General features: G+C 34.9%; 1 long non-coding RNA gene across 3 annotated transcripts in view; it reads left to right on the forward strand.

Annotated features, from left to right (window-relative positions):
* The window catches only part of LOC115287639, a 213,806-nt gene that overhangs the window by 30,822 nt on the left and 162,093 nt on the right, over positions 1–20,891 (forward strand). For all 3 annotated transcript variants that reach the window (XR_003906575.1, XR_003906574.1, XR_003906573.1), the window contains exon 4: positions 1,894–2,193. This is a non-coding gene — a long non-coding RNA (uncharacterized LOC115287639). The remainder of the gene's footprint in view (positions 1–1,893; positions 2,194–20,891) is intronic.

Consider the following 20,891-nt stretch of genomic DNA (forward strand, 5'->3'; position numbering starts at 1 on the left):
GTTGGGAGTAACTGTCCTGGATCAAAATTCCAATTTGTTTTATTTATAAATGGGGATATTTTTGTCCGTTGTCACCTATCAGAGCATTTCCTTCCCTGAATATGGGAACAGGGAGAGCAGAAGGGATTATCAGAAAATAGCTCTGGAATACATTCGGCAGGCTGTGGCAGAGCCTGATGACTGAGGTTTCTCTAAACAGAGACCTCCAGATATAGGTTGTCACTTCTGGAGAACCCTGCGTAAACCCTGACAAAATACTTTCTGGATCCCCTAAGGCCTTATGTAGAATCCTCTAAGTCACAAGTGACTTTGTTTCCCATTTCTTCTAGATTGCTTTCTTCTCTTGATTAACACTATTTTTTCAATTTTTATTTTTTTAAGTTTATTTATTTATTTTGAGAGAGAGAGAGAGGGAGAGAGATGGATCACAAGCAGGGGAGGGGAAGACAGAGAAGGAAAGAGAGAGAATTCCATCAGCCTCACACTGTTAGCGTGGAACTTTAACTCAGGGCTCGAACTCACAAACCTCGAGATTGTGACCTGAGCTGAAACCGAGAGTCGGACTCTAAACTACTGAGCCACCCGGGGTTCCCCTGTTTTTCAGATTTTGTTAGACATAATTAGATTTGTAGGCTTTAGTCTTTCTATTTTGTCCTAGGCAACATCCCTTCCTTTTAGGAGGCTCCTGGATATGGCTAATATCAGCCATTATGTACTGATTTCAGAAGGTTAGTTCTCAAAGGGCCAGGTCCTGTTCTTTTCTCTTAGTTATACACTCTATCTCTCTCTACTCACCGTACGTGATATGTCATACTTTAAAATTCTTCTTTAGCAAGGTAGGATAAAGCACTTGTTAAAATACCTTCTCCCTAAGCAGGATTTATTACTGAATGAGAAAAGTGGAACTGTTGTTATTATTTCTACCCCATGTTCTTATAAAGAGCATTTTTCTTTTGTGTTAGAAAATAAAATGTGTACCTTGGTTTCCTTGAATCTTTTTTTTGTTACCACAATATTTTCTAGGCTATACTAATATGAAGATTTTTTAGCAATTTACAGAAATGGTGGTTCTGAGCACGCATTTTCCCTTTTACTACTGAAAGGAAACCATGGGAACGCAGCATCCAATTTTGCTTGACAGGATCCTGGTTAGCAGACCACATGTGGTGTGTTTTTGTTTTGTTCTATAGTTGTTTCCACTGTGTCGTGTAATTCATCACAGGGATTCTGGGAATGGAAAATGTCACAAACCAAATATACAAAATTAATGAGTAGTTTACTCCATTGCAAAGGGCAGGTAGTGAACAGTCAGATGGAATAAAAGCAACAAGAATTCTTTGGCATAAACCTATTTCACCTAATGAAGTTCAGGTTTGTGTGTGTAATATGATGCTGTCAGGCACTGATAACCATCTTGCTTAAGATTTAATGTGTGAAAGCCATAAATGATTACCTTCGCTTCCACTTTGCATAACTTATCGATTAAGGATAAGCAAGTAAGAAAAGCAATAGCAAATGCAGCTATTTTCATACAGTATTTGTATGAAAATTGGTATTTTCAGAGCAATTTCCGAGTGAACTTGTAAATAGCACCCAGATTCGGATCCAGTGAGTCCTGCGTGCCCGTGACAACACATAAAATATGGAGCCTCACCTTGTTCTCATATAGTTTGGTTGTGGTGTTATGATTATGTTTGCAAAAATGTGAGGTGGACTTAGTTATGGGTACCTTTTCCCTAGCTCATTTTGGTCAAATCATGTAAACAGAAGGACAGAAATGATAAACCGAGATCATGACTTGTCACTAATTTCAACATTTCACTAATTACAACCTTGTCACGAATTGCGACATTTCATGTTTCTTTCCCTGTTTCCTTCCCCTTCCGTTGCCAGGCCAGCGATGGCTATTTGTAAGGTGAAGTTCGCCTCTGAGTTGTGTACTTCAAAGTCAGACGTGTTTGCACTCCAGAGAGTATCTTCCTATCCTCTTCAGCACCTTGAAGCCACCATCCATAAATAGAGATTTGAGTTTCAGCTGTTTATAGTGGCACCAAAGATGTCTACTGAGCTTTGTTTCATGTCCAGAGTCAGTGGGTCACATTAAAACTCAGCTGCTAAAATCCGACGTACAGTTATGAAAGAATGAAACATTTTGGGACCAGAGCAGCACAGGACATCGCGTCTTCTGGGAAGGTAAGGAGATTCGGGGTGACTTATTGGGCAAATATCTGCATTTCCCTTTATTTCCATCCCCACTCTGTCACCCAGAGATTTCCCTGCCCTCTGGCTTCCAGTTGGGTTTCGGACTGATAATTCCAGAAGGAAATAGGGTAGATGGAGAGTGAGGTCTGGGCATTTATTGTCCTGGCTCCCTCCCAGCGTTGGGCCCACCCCCTAAACAAAGATCGTTGTTTCTTTCCAGGTCAGCGGTTGTGCATTAATTTCTGTTCTTTAAGGTTTTAATAACTTCCTCCCTCGTCTCCTGAGGCTGAGGGAAGCTGGCTCTAGCCCCTGGTCCTTGCTGTCCCTGTGGTTCCCTATGTCCTATCATACTTTGATAATTAGTCTCTCTTTAGTAAACTCAAGAATTCTTGAATTATCTCATTTGAGTATGCAGTCTTTACACTGTCGAGACACTAACTGAAACACCAAAAATGATAATAATGCCTAATTCTGAAGAACAAAGCAAAATAATAACAAGAACATTCAGATGTCAAAGTCTCATTCTCTTAATAGAGAATCCAAAACATGTCTTCCAATTTTACTGACCTACCTTGAACTGGACAAATAAAAAAAAGTGAAGACCAAAAAAGTGAAGAAGAACAAAAAAATCTATAAATATGCACAGAGTTACCTTTTTCCTGGAACTTTCCTTCTCAGAGCCATGTGGTTTCCTGTTCAGAACTGGATCCGTGCCTCCCAGGCCCAGCACAGGTGTTACCCCAGGACTTCCCCTTCACTGCTTTCCTGAGGGACCCACTGCTTCCACAGTTTATGTCTTTGGCCTTTTAACTGTTTTTGCTTTATTTTGTTTGGTTGTGACATGGTGAGAAGACAGGTTTTCTGAGACTCTGGAAAGTAGTAGGCAGCAATACTTTTTATGGACACCTGGGTACTGACTCTGCTTGCCTCTGAGGGAAAAAAAAACTTTCTAATATTAAGTTTGGTTCAAAATATAAGAAAGCTTAGTTTTTCTAAAGACTTTTTTGAGCAGACGTTCATGGGCAGTAAGGTTAAGGTCTGGAATGGAAATGAAATCATAGTATAAAAGAACAGTGGCCCATGGGGATACAGAATCCAGGAAAAAGCTACACAGAGATACACATTTTTTTTTGTGTGTGGACACTTCTGTTAAGTTATGTTTCCTTTCCCACAGAATGAAAAACTTGCAGTTGGTCTGAATCCCTGGTTTATCTCTGTTGATCCTTAATCTAACCTTCAATGTTGCTATAATATCCACACTTCCTCAGGAACTTCTAAGAAAAGGTGTATGAAAAATAATTTATCGAACCTTTGTCCATCTGAAAATGTCTTCACTCTTGATGAATATATTGACTAAACACTGAAGTTTATTTCCTTTGTATTTTCAACCTTATGTCTCCATTGTTTTTTAACTCCCAGTTTTCTTAATGAGATACTGGTCTGAAGCCTGATTCTCATTCTTTTGGAATTATTAAGATATTTTCTTTATGGAAATTCTAAAATTTCCTGGGCAAGTATTAAAACTTGTTTTTTTTTAATAGCCCATTTTAATTTGAGATGTTATTTTTCTTTAGTGATGAGAAATAATCCCCTAATTATTTCTATATTTTCTTCTATCCATTCTATCTCTTCTTAGAATTCTTATAAATGAGTATTGAACTCCATGAATTATTCCTCTATATAATTTTCCTCATATTTTGTCACTTTGTATTTTTGATGTATGTTCTGAGAGATTTCCTTGGCTTTTCTTCTAGCCCCCTTCTGACATTTTACATTTTAGGTACTATAAGACCCTTCAGACTCTTTCTCGTTATATGATTATTTTCCTGTTTTTCATATCCCATTCCTGAGTTGTGGAAATAATATTTTCTCAATCTTTTCTAAGAAAATTAGTTACACATTTCTTTCTTTCTTCCTTTCTCTTTTCTTCCCTGGAGTTAGTTTTTCATTTTGTTTATCTTGGTCTTTGTCTTGTATGCCCTCGGTTTTCTTCATATACCAATTATTCCTCCTTGTGTATTCATATTTAAAAAAAGAAAGAGGCTAGGGATTTATTCGGTAATGTGTGTGTGTTTAAATAGTGTAGGCTGTATGTACATATATAGGTATCTGTATATATAGGTTTCACATAAGTTTTATTCCATGAGTTGGGATTTTGACTGTGAACTCTGTGTTTATGACTTGAGTGGGGCATTAGGACAGTCAGGTTTTGCCTGTAGATGTGAGGCCTCAAATGCTAGGATGAGAAGAGCTCTACTTTGGGGTGCGAGTGTTTACAATAGAAGCATTAGAGTTCCTCCAATGCTTGTCTGCGTTTCTTTAAAGATGAACCCTCTGTTCTTTGTCCAAGCAGTTGATAACCAAGGGAGAGGGGTTGCTAAAAGCTGGGGGAGCTTTTCCCTTCAGTGTCCTTCCTGATGTCTCAAGACTACTCCACCCTAAGCCAACCCTAGATGATTCCTCAGCACTCATGTTTCCAGATGAGTGATGCCATTCTGTTGTCCTTTATCTACTAGTGTGTCTCTCTCCTGCATTAGCCTATGAGTTTTTGAAGGACAAGACCATGTATTATTAATCTATTACCTATTTTTCTGTCCAATGTTAGAAAGGAGGAAGTTCTGTGACAGCAAATACATTTTTCATTATTGTTCATATAGATATTTTACCATATCAATTAATATTTAGTAAGTTACTCATATTATGTTAATTCCATTAATGATTTTCTGTTCTATATTTCTAAATTATATGTTCAAAATTCAGCATCTTAGATAAAAAAGTATTTCTTGATTTTATTAATATCTTCTTTGTATGTGATTTGCTTTGTCAAATGACCTGCCTTCTTTGTTGTTTTCGTAGCAAATACTGAGTGAGTTCATGTGTCTGTCAGCCTCTCCTTCACAAAATGCTCCTGGGATCTTGCCTGAACACCTGCTCTATTAGTCTGTCTTATCTCTGAACTTAGACCCCAAATTGAAACTAATAGACTGATTAAATTAGTTGATTTTTTTCATGTGTGTGATGCTGATTCATACTGAAATTTGTCATTTTCTTATTTGTAGTTTTCTTGCTTTTAACACTTCTTGAAACTTATGTGTATACCCCCCAACACACACATAGAAACTTTTTGCCAAATTTTTATGCATAAGGAAAAGCTTATAAAAGTCTGACAGAGAGCCTATATATCTCAAAAGAACTAACAAATTGCAAAGTGCCTGCAAAGAACAACTTTCCCCTCACCCTCAATTCCCTGAGCACTACTGTGATGGGGATTCTGTTTCTCTGTAATCCATCCATGTCCTTATGCTTGAATTCCTGAGGCTTATCTAGAATTCAAGAGATAAAGTAAAATCTTCCTTGTGTTTTTTCCCCTTCTCTTTGTTTCTGCCTCTTGATTCTTTTCTTGATGTATTTTTAAAATAAAAACAGAACAAAATACCCAAATATTTTTTAAATGAAAACCCAGTCTCATGAGAGGTAATTTATTGTCAAATTTAACATTTTTAAATAAAAAATAGTTTATACAATTGAGAGATTAAGGATTATAGCATATATACAAAAATAGGTAAAATTATTTTTCTGCTTTACTTACTGAAATAAAAACAATGCAAATCAATCTTTATCAATTTACTGGCTAATTAATGTCTAGACATTTATAATAAAAAGATAATTGGAGTACTAAATATTTCATCAATACAGCAAGAAACCTTTTACTAGAGATGGTTCATAGACTAAATAAAATTTAGATGTAAATATCTCTATGGATCCTAAAATGTGATCCTGATATAAAGTGGGTGTTCTGTCTGCTGACCCAGAATAGTTGAAAGCCCAACCGCTTTACTTCCAAGGTTCTTTCTGCTCTACTAATGTTGAAGGTGACCTTATCTTCCCAGCCTTGTATTACTCCCTGATGGCAGAATAAATGCTAACTTCCAATACAACTATATTCAACAGCATCAAAATTTTAAAATGTTTTTATTTAAATTCTAGTTAATTAACATAGGGTGAAATATTAGTTTCAGGTGTATAATTTAGTGATTCAACACTTACATACAACAACCGGGTACTCATCACCAGTATACTCCTTAATCCCCATTGCCCATCCCCATCCCCACGCACCCCCTCTGGTAATCATCAGTTTTGTTCTCTATAGTTAAGAGTCCTTTTAAAAGAAAAAGTCTGTTTCTTGGTTTAACTCTCTATTTTTTTGTTCATAATAGCATATCTACTTTTCTTATGTCATTCTGTAGAGAAGTTATCATACAGATTTTGAGATGTTGATAAAAAAATTTTTTGGTAGTCCACCCAAAATCACAGCAAAGATAGAAACCAGAAAGGATCTTGCTATATACTAGGCAACTTCTGACAGATATTTGCTTTTGAGGTTTTAGTTTAAGAATTTTGGAGTCCTGGGATAGGTTCCAATATGTCTCAAATAATAAAATTCAGTACTTCTATAAGGTAGCAAATAGTTAGGACAAAGGCTAAATGTTAATAAAGTAGTCACTCCTAGAAAATGGGTCAGTTATTCACTGCCTGGAGAAAACTATGGCAGAAGACTATGGAGGATTTTAACATCTCCTCCAATGTGTGAACCCTAAACACTGGGATGAAAGGTAGACTAGGGGCGTCACGGGGCTGTAATCAGGGAAAGGGATTTTAGTTGGTTAGATACGTACTCTAGGAAGCTGGTAATTTGATCGCATTCTCAACAATTTAGGTAACTACTACCAATAAAAGTGGTAATGCCAAGTTATAGACTAGAGAAGAGATGTTGACATTTTCCTCACTTATTTCCATCATATAAATATGAATGTAATACTTTGTTTACATTTATATAAAGTGATTAATACAGATAGTATTCATTGAGTCATAAAGTCTCAGATTTAGAAAGACTATTAGAGACACTCTACTGCAACTTTTTAAAATTTACTATAGGAAACTGTTCTTTCTTTTGACAGACTTTCAATAAATATTTAGTAAATACCAACTTGGTGAAGGAATAAAATATAAGGCCTGGTCTCCTTACTTTTAGAACATGAAACCTAGGTGGACTTGGAGCAAGATACAAACGATAACAATTTAGCACGGGTCTTTTTTGCTTTATGATTCATGCTCTTTGACATTGGTGTTTAGCTCTGCTCACTCTGAATTACAGATTTGGTTCTCTTGGAGAGCTGATAGCTTTGTGAGAAAATATGTTAGGGAGCCCAGCCTTCTACTTTCTGAAAGAAGCATTCACAGTGCAGCGTCTCTGCTCAGCAGGACTTTTTGTGCTTTTCAAACTTTAAGGTCCAAACAGATCACCTAGAATCTCAGTAAACGGTAGGTTGTAATTTAGTTAGTTGGAGTGGGGCCCGAATTGCATTTCCGATGAGCCCCTGAGAGGCGATGTTGTTCTTCAGAGCACCATTTTGAACAGCACGGTTCTTGAGCTTTTCTCTTTACCCAGTTATGTTGAATGAATGCTTTCAAAGGAAAGATAATGGTAGTGATAAAATTCCAGTCCCTCAATTACTTCTCCAATCAGGGCAGATCAACCCTGATTCTAGTATTCTAGTCCCTCTTATTATTGCTTGTAACATTTTATAATTGATTTATAACTTGTGGGAACACCTTAAATTCACATTCAGATGTTCTGGTCTTTTAACATCTCTAGCACTGATAGTTTCCAATTTAATTTTCTGTGAAAGACAAATAGTTTCTCTTTTCCTTTGTAAGGAATAGATTATGAAATTTAAAAGCTTAGACACTTTTAGCCAGGTCATACTTAATACATGGTTATTGACTGACTGAAAAAATGATTTCAGTATGACAGACATTATAAATTTTAAAAAATCAACTCCTTTCATATAAAGGGAGCTCCACTTGGATAAACCTATCATCTCCCCCACACCTCACTCATTTTTCTGCAAGAGAGGATGAACACGTAAGATAAATTATCTTAAATCATTTAAATTTTGTTTTAAGTTTTGTTTTTAAAATTTATTTTGAGAGAAAGAGACAGCACACACATAAGTGGGGAAAGGACAGAAAGGAGAGAGTAAATCCTAAGCAGTCTCTGTGCCATCCATGCAGAGCCTGATGTAAGGCTAGAATGCACAAACTGAGATCATGACCGTAGCTGATATCAAGAGATGGTTGCTTAACCAACTGTGCCACCCAGGTGCCCCTATCTTAAATAATTTAAGGCAAGCCCATTTCCTCTTTTTTTCCTCCTTGTTATCTGGCTTTCAGCAGACAGCAAGCATATAATCTGCTCTGTCCCTTAATGCAATGAGATTTACAGGACCATAGCCTCCTTCCTACTATATATATATATATATATATATATATATATATATATATAATAGGAATAACTATTTGTCTAATTGTGGAGATCAGTATCAGAGAGTTCACTTGGCTAAATATATGGCTTATTTTCTCCAACCTTGCCTGATTGATAATAAAGTTGATATTTTAATTTCCATATGCTGATTACTTTGAATCTTTCAATTGGTTCTGATTTGAGTGGAAAGAGAGGTTCATTTATTTTTTTAAATTTTTTTTATTTTTTTATTAAAACATGTTTTAATGTTTTTATTTAATTTTGAGAGCAAGAGAGCAAGTAGGGGAGGGACAGAGAGAGAGAGAGAGAGAGAGACAGAATCTGAAGCAGGCTCCAGGCTCTGAGCTGTCAGCAGAGATCCTGACATGGGGCTTAAACTCGCAAACTGCAAGATCATGAACTGAGCTGAAGTCAGACGCTTAACTAAGTCACCCAGGTGTCCCGAGAGAGGTCCATTTAAAACAAAATCTTATCATAATGTAATACTACTATGTGCCTTTCATTTATATAAGGCATGCATAAATAAAAATTTAGGACACAGAGCACCTGGGTGGTTCAGTCGGTTAAGTATCTGTCTTCAGCTCAGGTCATGATCTCATAGTTTATGGGTTCAAGACCCACGATGGGCTCTGTGTTGACAGCTCAGAGACTGGAGACTGCTTCGAATTCTGTGTCTCCCTCTTTCTTTGCCCTTTCCCATTCATGCTCTGTCTCTCTCTTTTTCTCTCAAAAAGAAATAAACATTAAAAAATTTAGAAAAAAAACTTTAGAACAAGACAAAAAATAGTTGCTTTGGAAAACAAAAACACCAACTTCGAGAGATCTATGTATGCCCATGTTCATTGGAGTGTTATTTACAGTCGCCAAGAAATAGAAATAACCTAAGTATCCATTGACAGATAAAGAAAATATGGTATGGATATACAATGGAATATTTTTCAGCCATAAAAAAGAATGAAATTTTGCCATTTGTGAGAACATGGATGGACCTTGGGGGCATTATACTAAGTTAAGTAAGTCAGACAGAGAAAGACAAATACCTTATGATTTCAATTATATTTGAAATCTTAAACAAACAAACCAACAAACCAAATCTCACAGGTACAGAAAACAGCTTGGTAGTTGTTGGAGTTGGGAGAGGGGGAAGGGCAAAATGGATTGAAGGGAGCCAAAGAATGTAGATTTTCTATTATTAAGAAAATCATGAGGATATAATGTAAAGCATGGCAAGTGTAGTTAATAATAATGTATTGGATATTTGAAAGTTGCTGTGAGAATATATTTTAAAAGTTCCCATCTAAAGAAAAAATTTGAGTAACTCTGTATTGTGAGAGATATTAACTAGAATTATTGTGGTGATCGTTCAGAGTATACACAGATATAGAATCTTTATGTTGAACACTGGAAACTGATATAAATTTGTGTGTCAATTATACCTCAATAAAAAAATAATTGCTATAGGACACAAATGAGAGATAACTTTTGCATAGGAAAGAATTAATGGGAAATTGAATTAGGTCTTAAGAATAGTTTTTAATAATTTTAAAAGGTGGTGATAAAAACTCATAATATTTCAAAGGAGATAATTACATGAGAAATTGCAGAAATATTAAAGAACTAATTTAGAGAATCATAGCCTGATTCAGCTAAAAGATAAATTATGTGCAGGGTGTGTGTGTAAAGAGAAAATTCTGGGAAAAGAAAAATTGTACTTAAATTATGAGGTGTCCTGAAAGTCCGCTAAAAAGTTTACTTTGAAGTACCATTGAAGATCTGAATAGGAAAATATTTTGATCTGAGCAGTCTTTGTAGGCAATAACTCTAGAAACTTTGGTTTGGTGGAAATAAAGTATGGAGAGAAAAGACCAATAAGAAATAAGAATTAGAACAGGTAAAGAGTAATTGGAGCCTGACCAAAGGCCATGGAAGTGGGAATATAAAACAAGGAATGTTCATGAGAGACATTGAAGAAGTAAAACCTTTGCTGCTTAACTGACAGACTGGGGGATAAATGAGGGAAAATGATGACCTTAAATAAAATTTTATGTCTAGTGATAGGTGGCGCTGGCATAAAATTAAAAGAAATGAGATTTTAGAAAGAATGGCAAGTTTAATGGAAAAGATTAATTTAGTTTTAGATATGCTGAGTTTTCAGGGCTTTGGAGACATCTTGAGCAATCTATAGAACGAAATCTAAATTTGAGCTGGTAGTCAAATGGCACTTTAGACCTTTGGATTTTGAGAATTATTTAGTGGTGGTGAAGTTGTAGGGGTAATCACTCATATGTGGGGACTGTATTAACAAAATTTTAGAAAGAATTAGGAAATAATCTTTGAGTGATTGGATTAGGAAAAGATACATCAATATGGACTGCAGAAACAAACTTTGCATATGCATTTGCCTATATAATTATTGAAATTTGAGGTTGGCATTTATATGAGACTTATAAATGTTGCTCAGACTTTATGATTTACCAAATATTATGGGTAGATGGAAAAGACCACTTCTTAATATCTCAAACAAAAACACTGAACTCATTGTGTGGTAAGGACTTAAGAAGTAAACTTAGAGGGTTCAATTTCCTTCCAAAAAGCAACAGCTGATTTCATATAGTCTATGGGGGAATGTGGATTTAGGAGATTGGCCAACATTATAAAAATGAGAGTGTTTGTAGAAAATCAGTGTTTGATTTTCAAAAAACATTCAGTTTCGAGTTAATGGTGACAAGTGAAAGTATTGCTAATTTACTTTTAGAAGTGTGATCACTGTAGGCTACAGCCACATCTGAGGCTTGATGTTATAGGTATGGGGACTGACGTAAAACGGTCTGAAATTGATTCTGGGTGAACAGAGAATTACTGACAAATAACAATCATTTTTTTTTCCTGGCATTTGGAGAATAGGAACCTTTTGTTTTAAATTTCTTTAGTGTTTTTATTTTCTTTTCGAGAGAGAGAGAGAGAAAGACAGATAGAGAAGGAGACAGATTCCGAAGCAGACTCCAGGCTCTGAGCTATCAGCACAGAGCCTGACAAAGGGCTTGAACTCACAAACCATGAGATTAAGACCCAAGCCAAAGTCAGATGCTTAACCGACTGAAACACCCAGCTCCATAAGAACCTTTTGTTTTAAACAAAAAAACATCAAAATCGAACTTACTTTCTCTGTATAAAATTTTTTCAGGATTAATCATTTTTGAAGAATTAAAGTAATGATGGTTAACTAAATGTAAATCTCTCCAGACTTTTTTTCACAAGCCACAGAGAACAACAAAAAGAGCAAATAAACTACCCTACTATATAAACCATAAATTCTTATAAGTATTAAAAACCATAGTTTCCATCAGAACTACTTCTTCAGCTCACACTTCAAAGACTTGTAGAGAGCTGGAGAGTGCAGAAAAATTCACTGGAAGAGAGAATGGGAAATTGAGACTAAAATAACCCTCAGAAAAAAAAGTCAACTCAAAGTGTAAAATACTGAAAAGGGGGCATCTGAGTGGCTCAGTCAGTTGAGTGTCTGGCTTCTGATTTCAGCACAGATCATGATCCCAGGGTCATGGGATTGAGCCCTGCATCAGTCCTGAGCTGAGCATGGAGTGTGCTTCAGACTCTCTCTGTCCCTCTGCCCTTCTCTCTCTAAAAATAAATAAATAAATAAATAAATAAATAAATAAATAAAGTAAGTAAGTAAGTAAGTAAGTAAAATTTTAGAATAAAAAAATAAAATGCTGAAAAAGACAACTGAAAGATTAATGATAACTATAAGACAAGCATATAAAGAGATAAGTGAGTGGGAGATAGTGATATCAGCATCATGACTAAATAAGATGTCCCCCATTAAAGTTCCCCCATCTTCCTGGAGCAATTTGGCAGCTGTAGGACCCAGCATGATATGCCAGGGGAACTGGAAGTAGTCTCACCAATCCATGTGTTGATAATAGGCATGTAGACCTCAGTTCTGACTATGGACTTTGTAGTGGTCTATGAACTAGCTCCAGCCCCTCTCGGTCATCGTCCAGAAAATATTGTCTTAATAGTTGCTCATGGAATAGAGACCCTTTGTAGGAGGTTTCCAGTGGAGAAGTTCCAAAATACCATTGGAGCAAAACAATACAAGTTTGGACCCATTGGAGAGAATGGGAGGAACAGTATAACTTTACTGGCATCACTCTTCCCCCAAGATGGCATAGCTTAGGGCCAAGAGAGATCTTTTTGGTCCTTACTTTCTCCCATGGAAGAAAGTAAGAGTGTATGAGTGAGCTCCAGGCTTTCCAACGGGTGTGGATTATGGCCAAAGAGATTCATTTCTCTTATCCCATCCAGAGTACTGATTTATGAGCTGCATTACTGGGCAGTGGGAAAGGGCAAGGAGAATGGCAAGTAGGAATCTCAAAAGGTATTAAAAGGGGCACAGATTCTACTAAATAAATCAGTAATCCATCAAAATGTCTATCTACAAGCGCCTGCAGAGCCAGCCAACTGGCCTGTAGACATCCCAAGCACTCTGCATGCCTTGCTTATACACACGTCCACTCTGTGGCTCGCTCTTTGTGTGTTCTCCCAAAGGTGGTCTTGAGAGTAAGTTTGGAAGAGCTAATGAGTACTCATAGAATGCTGGTGGTAACCTGTAATCAGGAGAACAGAGAAAAAAATAATGAAAGAGTAAGGAAAGCCTGTGTGACCTATGGAATATCTGCAAAAGAGAAAAAATTGCTAATTATTGGAGTTCAAGGAGCAGAGAGGGAGAAGGGGACAGAAACTTATTTAAAAAATAATGTCTGACAACTTCCTAAATCTGGGGAGAGGTTGAGATATTTTGAGTTTAAGAAACTCATGGGTCACCAAACAATGAAGGAAATGATCTGGCAGTTCCTCCTCTGTGAATGTGTCTAAAGGAATTGAAATCAGGGTCTCACGGAGATTTCTACATTCCCATGTTCCTTGTAGCATTATTCACAATAGTCAAAATATAGAAACAATCTAAGTGTATGTCTATGGATGAATCGAAAAAGGAGATGTCATACACATACACTGGAATAGTATTCAGGTATGTGAACCAAGAAAATTCTGCTATTTGCAACAACATGGATGAACACTGAGAGCAAAGTGACATAAGTCTCAGAAATACAAATACTGTATGATATCACTTATATGTGAAATCCAAAAAAGCCAAACTCCTGGAAACTGACAGTAGATGACAGTTGCCTGGATTTGGGGATTGGAGTAAATGGGGAGGTGTTGGTCAAAGGGCACAGACTTCCAGTTAAAAAATGAATAAGTTCTGGCTATCTAATATACAGTGTGATAATTATAGTTGATAATACTGTATTATATACTTGAAAATTGGTAAGAGGGTATATCTTTAATGTTCTCATAAAATAAATAATTATAAGATGTGCTGGAGTTGTTAGCAAGAACTACTTGTAGTCGTCATTCTACAATGTTGCAATATATCAAATCAACATGTTGGAAACTCACACAATGTTATATGTCAATTGTATATCAATAAAGCTGGAGAAAAAGGCATAAACGGGAGGTAAAGAGGCACTTATGGAGACAGGAAGGCAAAAAAGTAAAATAGAAATTGCATTTAAAGGGAAGGAAATTTGGTGAAAAATATAACTTTCTATAAGGCAAAAATAAGCAAAATAAATTTGAAGGGAACACACATACACTACCTAAAAGGTCATCTAATAAAGAAAGTGCAGTTTACAACATTAATAGAAGGGGTTTCTTTTGAATTAAGAGTCTTATAAGCTACTCAAAGCCACCAATCTTATTTATGAAACACAGAGACAGAAGCAGTCTCCACACAACTCCATACAAATCTACGAGAAAAAAATTGATAGTCAAAATATTTAAGCTGATAAACATTCCTTCCTCCCTCCCCCCGCAAATATCTGTAAAGCAAATGGATCCTGTGACCCAAAATACCAAGCTGAATTCAATATGCTCAAACAAGAATGTGGGGATATGAAATCAACTAGAATTTAACCTTGAGCCAAACATTTAAAACCTAAGAAGAAAAATTAAGAAAAACAGAAAAAAATCTTAACAGATGTTTTGTACTCTAGAAAGAAATAGAAAAATCATACAGATTTGAAGACTAAATAAATTGTAGCTGTTCGAAGAAAAATATATGCCGTTGAAATTTTAATAATGACTTAAAAAAACCAACAAAACCTTACTGAAACCGTGTTGGCTCTTGTTCTATAGAGTGTTCAAGGAAAGACTAATCCTCTACAATATATAGATTCTTTGCTCGTGTGGAGGAAGAGCAGTCACCAAGTGGAGTACTCAGTTCCATTCTCTTAAAAGATGATGGCCTACTAGGATCATATAAAATGACTTTGCTGTTGACTTTGCCTCTGTTGCCGAAAACTATCCTCCATCTTCAGGGTCAAAGGGGAAAAAATACTCAAGGCACTACTATGGCATAGTCAAGAATGAACCCAGCATAAACCTATGGTTCATAAGCCCAGTAAAGTGATGGGGTACCTTTAACCCTAACAGTACTTATTTCAGACTCTCTGGAGGAGAAACTTACAAATATTAGCAGTGCACAGTATATCCTATTGATGAGTTAACACTCATATATATTGTGTTCCCCAACAGTAGAATGTGTAAGGAATAAATACTAAGGTAGACACAATATTCTGGGCTATGTTAAATGTCTCCACAAATAACAAATGATTCATATCATAAAAAGTATATTCTTTCAACATGGTAGAATTAAATTAGAAATCAATAATAAAAAGATACGTAGAAACTATAAAAAATTGCAAATGAAAGTGCATAACTTTGAAAAAGCCATAGGCAGGGAAGAAACAACAAACATTTTAAACCATTTTAAGCTGAATGAAAAAAAAATTCTATGCAATGAAGCTAAAGAGTGCCTATGTAGGAATTTATAGCACTAAATACTTAAAATCAAAGGTAGATCTCAGACAATAATACAAACTTCCATCTTAAGAAATGAGATAAAAAAACAAATTAGACTCTAAAGTAATCATAAGATCAGAAACAATGAAGATCTGATGTCAATGAAACAGAAAACAAAAACAAAAGAAAAAATTGAAGAAACAAAATTCTGTGTCATTGGGAAGATTAATGAATATGATAAATGTCTGTTACAACTAATGAGAAAAAACTATCATTAATGAAAGAGAAGACATCACTAAAGATTCTATGGTTTTATAAAAATAGAAATAAAGGACATATGAATTATTTTATAAAAGTAAATTTTATTACACTTTGTATTATTTGGAAAAGTAAATTTGATAATTTGTGTAAAATAATTTTTTGAAGGATAGAAACTATCAAATCTCACTCAAGAAAAAATAGCTTGAAAAACCTCACATCAATTAAAGAAGACAAATATGTAATTAAAAAGCCTCAAGCAAAAGAAATTCCAGGCCTAGGTGTCTTCAGTGGTTAATTCTACTAAAGATTTAAGGAAACAGTAGCAAATACTGGATGATTCATTTATATGAGATACTAAAATGGTCAAATTATAGAAGCAGAAAATAGAATGGTGATTGCCAAGGTATTGGAGGAAGTGGAAATGGGGAGTTTTTGCTCAGGTAGTTATACAAAATGAGTGAGATCTAGAAGTCTGCTGTTCAACATAGGGCCGATTAGTAACAATACAGTATTGTGCACTTAAAATTGTAAGAGAAAAATCTCATGTTGAGTGTTCTTACCCCCAGAGCAAAACTATATTCCTCCCCCCTCTACCAAAAAAAGTCCCAAAAGACCACAAGGAAAGTTTTGGAAGTGGTAGATATGATTATTACCTTAGTTGTGGTGATGGTATCACAGTGTCATGCATATGTCCAAATGCATCAAATTATATACCTCTGCAGATTTAAAAACATCAATTATACCTCAATAAATTTTGCATAAAACCGAGAAGTCTATTGTATGTCTGTATACTGGCATTGAAAAATTGGAAATAGAAATGAAAAGAAATACTATATACAAAATCATCAAATAAAGTTTGAAAAATATATGAAAATGACAAAACATTGTTAGGAGATATTAGAGAAGACCTAAGTAAATACAGGAATATATTAATATATTGGGAAATTCAATATTATGAGAATATCAACTCTCCTTAAATTGATCTAATGTTTTTAGCAATTCTACTTAAAGTTCCAGTAGTCTTCATTGCAAAAATTGAGAAGCAGATTCTAAAAGTTACATGGAAATGCAAAAAAAATAGAGTAACTAAAATAATTTTGATTTCGATGGCTATTAAAAAGCTATGTTTGTCATTAACAGGTTTATATTGATATAAAAATAGACCACATATATATTATCAATTGCTTTTTGGCAAAGGTTATCACATCCAGTTGAGTAGGAGAAAGATTTATAGCAAATGATATTAGATTAGTCATAGCAACACAAAGTCCAACCCTTACTTCACACTCCATCCAAAAATTAACTCAAAATGAAAAATAGATTTAAATATAAGAAATAAACCTCTTAAAAGAAATAGGAGAAAATTTAGTTACCCTGGATTTGACAGATTTCTTAAATGGGTCACAAAAGGTACAAAATAGAAAAGAAAAATTCCTAAATTGAATTTCATCCAGGTTAAAAAAATGCTCTTCAATAATTGCCATAACAAAAAAGAAAAGATAAGTCATTGACTAGAAGAAAATGTTTGATTAAAGTTTTCTTTCTAGAATATACAAAGAACTTGTAAAACTCAATAAAAACAATACATAGGACCCAATTAATAATGGGCAAAAACTTGAAGAGATACTTTAGCAAAGAATTTGTATGGATCTAAATAAGCACATAAAATTTTCCAGATCATTATTAAAAAAATGAAAATTAAAACCACAATGAGTCACCACTATATCATTAGGGGAATCGCCAAAATTAAAAGTTGGGAGACCATGCCAAGTGGTGAGGATAGAGAGCACCTGGAACTTTCTTACACTGCTGAAAGGAATGTAAAATATTACAATCAGTTTGGAAAATGGTTTACAGTTTCTTAAACAGTTAAGGGTATGCTTAATGTATATCCTAGTCATCTCCTCCAATTGTTACTAAAGAGAAATGAAACATACATCTATACAAAGACAAATACACAATTATTCATAGATGCTTTATTTTTAGTGACCCCAACTGGAAGGAGCTTAAACATGTATTAACAGATGAATAGAAAAAATTGTGGTATATCCATGTAATGAAATACTACTCAATAATAAAGAGAAGTATTGATATAAGCAGCAAGGATGAATCTTTAATTATGCTCTATGAAACAAACCACAGCAAAAAAAAATGGGACATAAATATATTTACACTTATGTAGAATTTTGGGAAATGCAAATTAACCTATAGGGACAGCAGATGTATAGATGTCTGAAGAGGGAGGAGGGTTTAAACTTTTGGGGCAGATTAACAAATTCATTACTTTTATTTGCAGTATGGTTTCATAGGTATACTGCTAAGTCAAAACTTTTTGAATTGATCCTTAAATATATGTGTGGTTTATTATACTTCACTTATACTTTAATACAACTATAAAATGTGTGATTTACCACATGAATAATTTTTTATTATGGTTTCATTTTTTCACATTATAGAACTTTTTAAGAACTTAACTTTGATTCTAATCAAGTGAAAAGTATAAAGAATTTCACAAAATTCACATTATATTGGCTCAAAATTTAATTTGTTTTTTTATTTGTTCATAAACTATGTGTAGTATTTAATGATTATTTTCATACTGTTACAAGACACAGGAGTTAGAATAATTTCAATAAGTTTAGAATGGATTATTTGATGGGGCGTTTGGGTGGCTCAGTTGGTTAAACCTCCGACTTTGGCTCAGGTCATGATCTCACATCTGTGGGTTTGAGCCCGTGTCAGGCTCTGTGCTGACAGCTCAGAGCCTGGAGCCTGCTTCTGATTCTGTCGCCCTCTTTCTCTGCCCCTCCCTGCTCATGCTCTGTCTCCCTCTGTCTCAAAAATAAATAAACATTAAAAAAATTTATAAAAAAGAACAGGTTATTTGATAAATAAATATTTTAGTTTATCAAGTAATATTCCCTTAAAATGAATGAACAACTAAGTTGAGTTATTGCTTTTGGAATTTGGAAGGAGCACCTGCCACCTTATTTATTTGTTTTCTCCAAAGAGACAGCAGCCAGTTTTAATTCCTCAGGACATTCCTCATGATAAGGGAATCTTAAAGTTATGGGGCCAGACAGGAGAATTTTTAAAAGGACACTAAGTCTTAGGGGACGTGGGTGGCTGGGCTCACTTGGTTTCTTTCTCCCTATCTCTTGGCCCCTCCCCCCTCTCAAAAATAAATAAACAAATAATAAAAGGAAGCAAATCCTGGCATTTGAAGGTATTTTTATTGTTTTATTTTCTCATAATGTTTTGTCCATAGCCCTGCACAGTCTTCAGTGTGAACACGTCTTTCTCATGAGCAGCACAACTGGTTCCCCTCTTTGACTGTAGAGCCAATTCTATTTAAATTGTTTTACAAACTGCCTATTTTTCCTTTCTTCTTCTAATCTTTCTCCCTCCTTTCCTCCTCCATTTCCTTTCCTTCTAATATTTCTTATCTTAAATGTGTGACAAAGATGAAATTAGACCAAGACTACAATATTAGATATTTTTTGAATGCAAAAAGAAAATACTCAGGTGCGCTACATTGATGCTGGAAGACAGCACTAATAAAATGCTACCTCCACACAATGTTGATCTTTTTCTGATGAGCATAAAAGTCCTTTAGCTTGGAGGAGACTTTAAGGCATAAAAACTCACAAACAAGATAAAAATTATCAGGCTACCACACAGCACAGTTCTACATAGTGGGTGATAATATTGGAAAACAATCCAAGTCAAAATGCGAGAGTGATAATACTTATAGCTCTCTGGACATTTCTTACTCTGTATCTTAGGAAGAAGTTGAAATACTGGACTCTGTTAAGAAATAGGTAATTGCCAATCTTATTTTCACCTCTGAATAGGCCACATCTGCAGAGGATTTTGATTATTAGGATCTGGGGTTTAAAGGACCTCTGATGTCATTAACTGGTCCCCCCTCCACTCACTAAATAAATTCTGCTCACATTTTTGGTTTCTGTTTTGCTCTGCAAATGGCATGGTCATCTGCTTTAAACTTTAAAAAACATCAGAAAGAACATTGGTCCTACGTGGCTCTCTGAATTTGGTCAGGGTCCATCTGGTGTAATTTGCAAATGGATAAGTTTCCACATATTGACTATAATACTTGTGAAAGCCAACCTGTAGATGATTTTACAATCTGCAGATGGGAAATCCAATTATTGCCACCTGTTCTTTGCAGCACAATTCTTAATGAAATATTTCTCTGAATACTTGAGACTTTTTAGAAACTTTTATTTAATGGTTATTTGCTTAACTGTATCATTGTTTTTATTCCAAGAGAACTGTTTCATTAATAACATACAAATAAGTGTTCTACCATTTATAAGTAATTGGGCCAATTGAAATATATATATATTTTTAATAATTGCAGTAATATGTCCTTAGCTTATTTAAAACTTATATAAAAAACCATCTAGTAACTATAGAATTCTTTTTGTTAATATAAACTCAATTAAAAATCATAGAACAACTGATAATTTATTTAGGATTGCAATTAAGTAAATATTGTAGTGACTCTCAGTGAAAGTTCAGTTTATACCAAAATTGTCAATAATGCTGGTACCAATGTAAGCCATTCCACACTTTCCCCTGTTTATATCAGAACACGTGTCAAACTTAAAAAAAAAGATGTAGAACACCATATTTAGAAATAATATTCACAAGCTCTGTACATAAAATAGGTAAGTGAAACATTTTTATTTCCCATAGTCTTCCCAAGTCATACTTTCTAGTCCACCTGGAGGCATCACCACGCTACTCCTAATGTTCAGTGTAGTCTTGATTTAAAATGATGGTACAAGTCAGGGTGAGAGATGGAGATTATTCCATCATGTTGTATAGTGTTTTAGAGCATGAAATCCTCAAGTCACCTTTTCAGTCTCCCCCTGAGTACCAGGAATGTTGTGAGAAATAGAAAGACCCTGGCCAAGTACCTTAGGGATTGCATCATATACATGAGTCTAGGATGGTGAGAGAGACATCACTGTATTTCCAAGTATTGCAGCTCCCAGGCAACAAGAAATAGCAGTGTTTGTTAGGGAAGCAGACAGCAAGGTTGAGGTCATAGAGAAGCCTCTATCCAAGCAGCTCAATCTTGGATAGAGTGAACTATTCCAGATATTAAGGTAATTTATAGAGAGTTAAAATATTTAAATAGACAGTCCTAAAATTTCTGCCCATCTGGCATATGAAGAATCAAGCTGCT

Source organism: Suricata suricatta, chromosome 3 (genome assembly GCF_006229205.1).
Source record: "Suricata suricatta isolate VVHF042 chromosome 3, meerkat_22Aug2017_6uvM2_HiC, whole genome shotgun sequence".
Lineage (NCBI taxonomy): Eukaryota > Metazoa > Chordata > Mammalia > Carnivora > Herpestidae > Suricata > Suricata suricatta.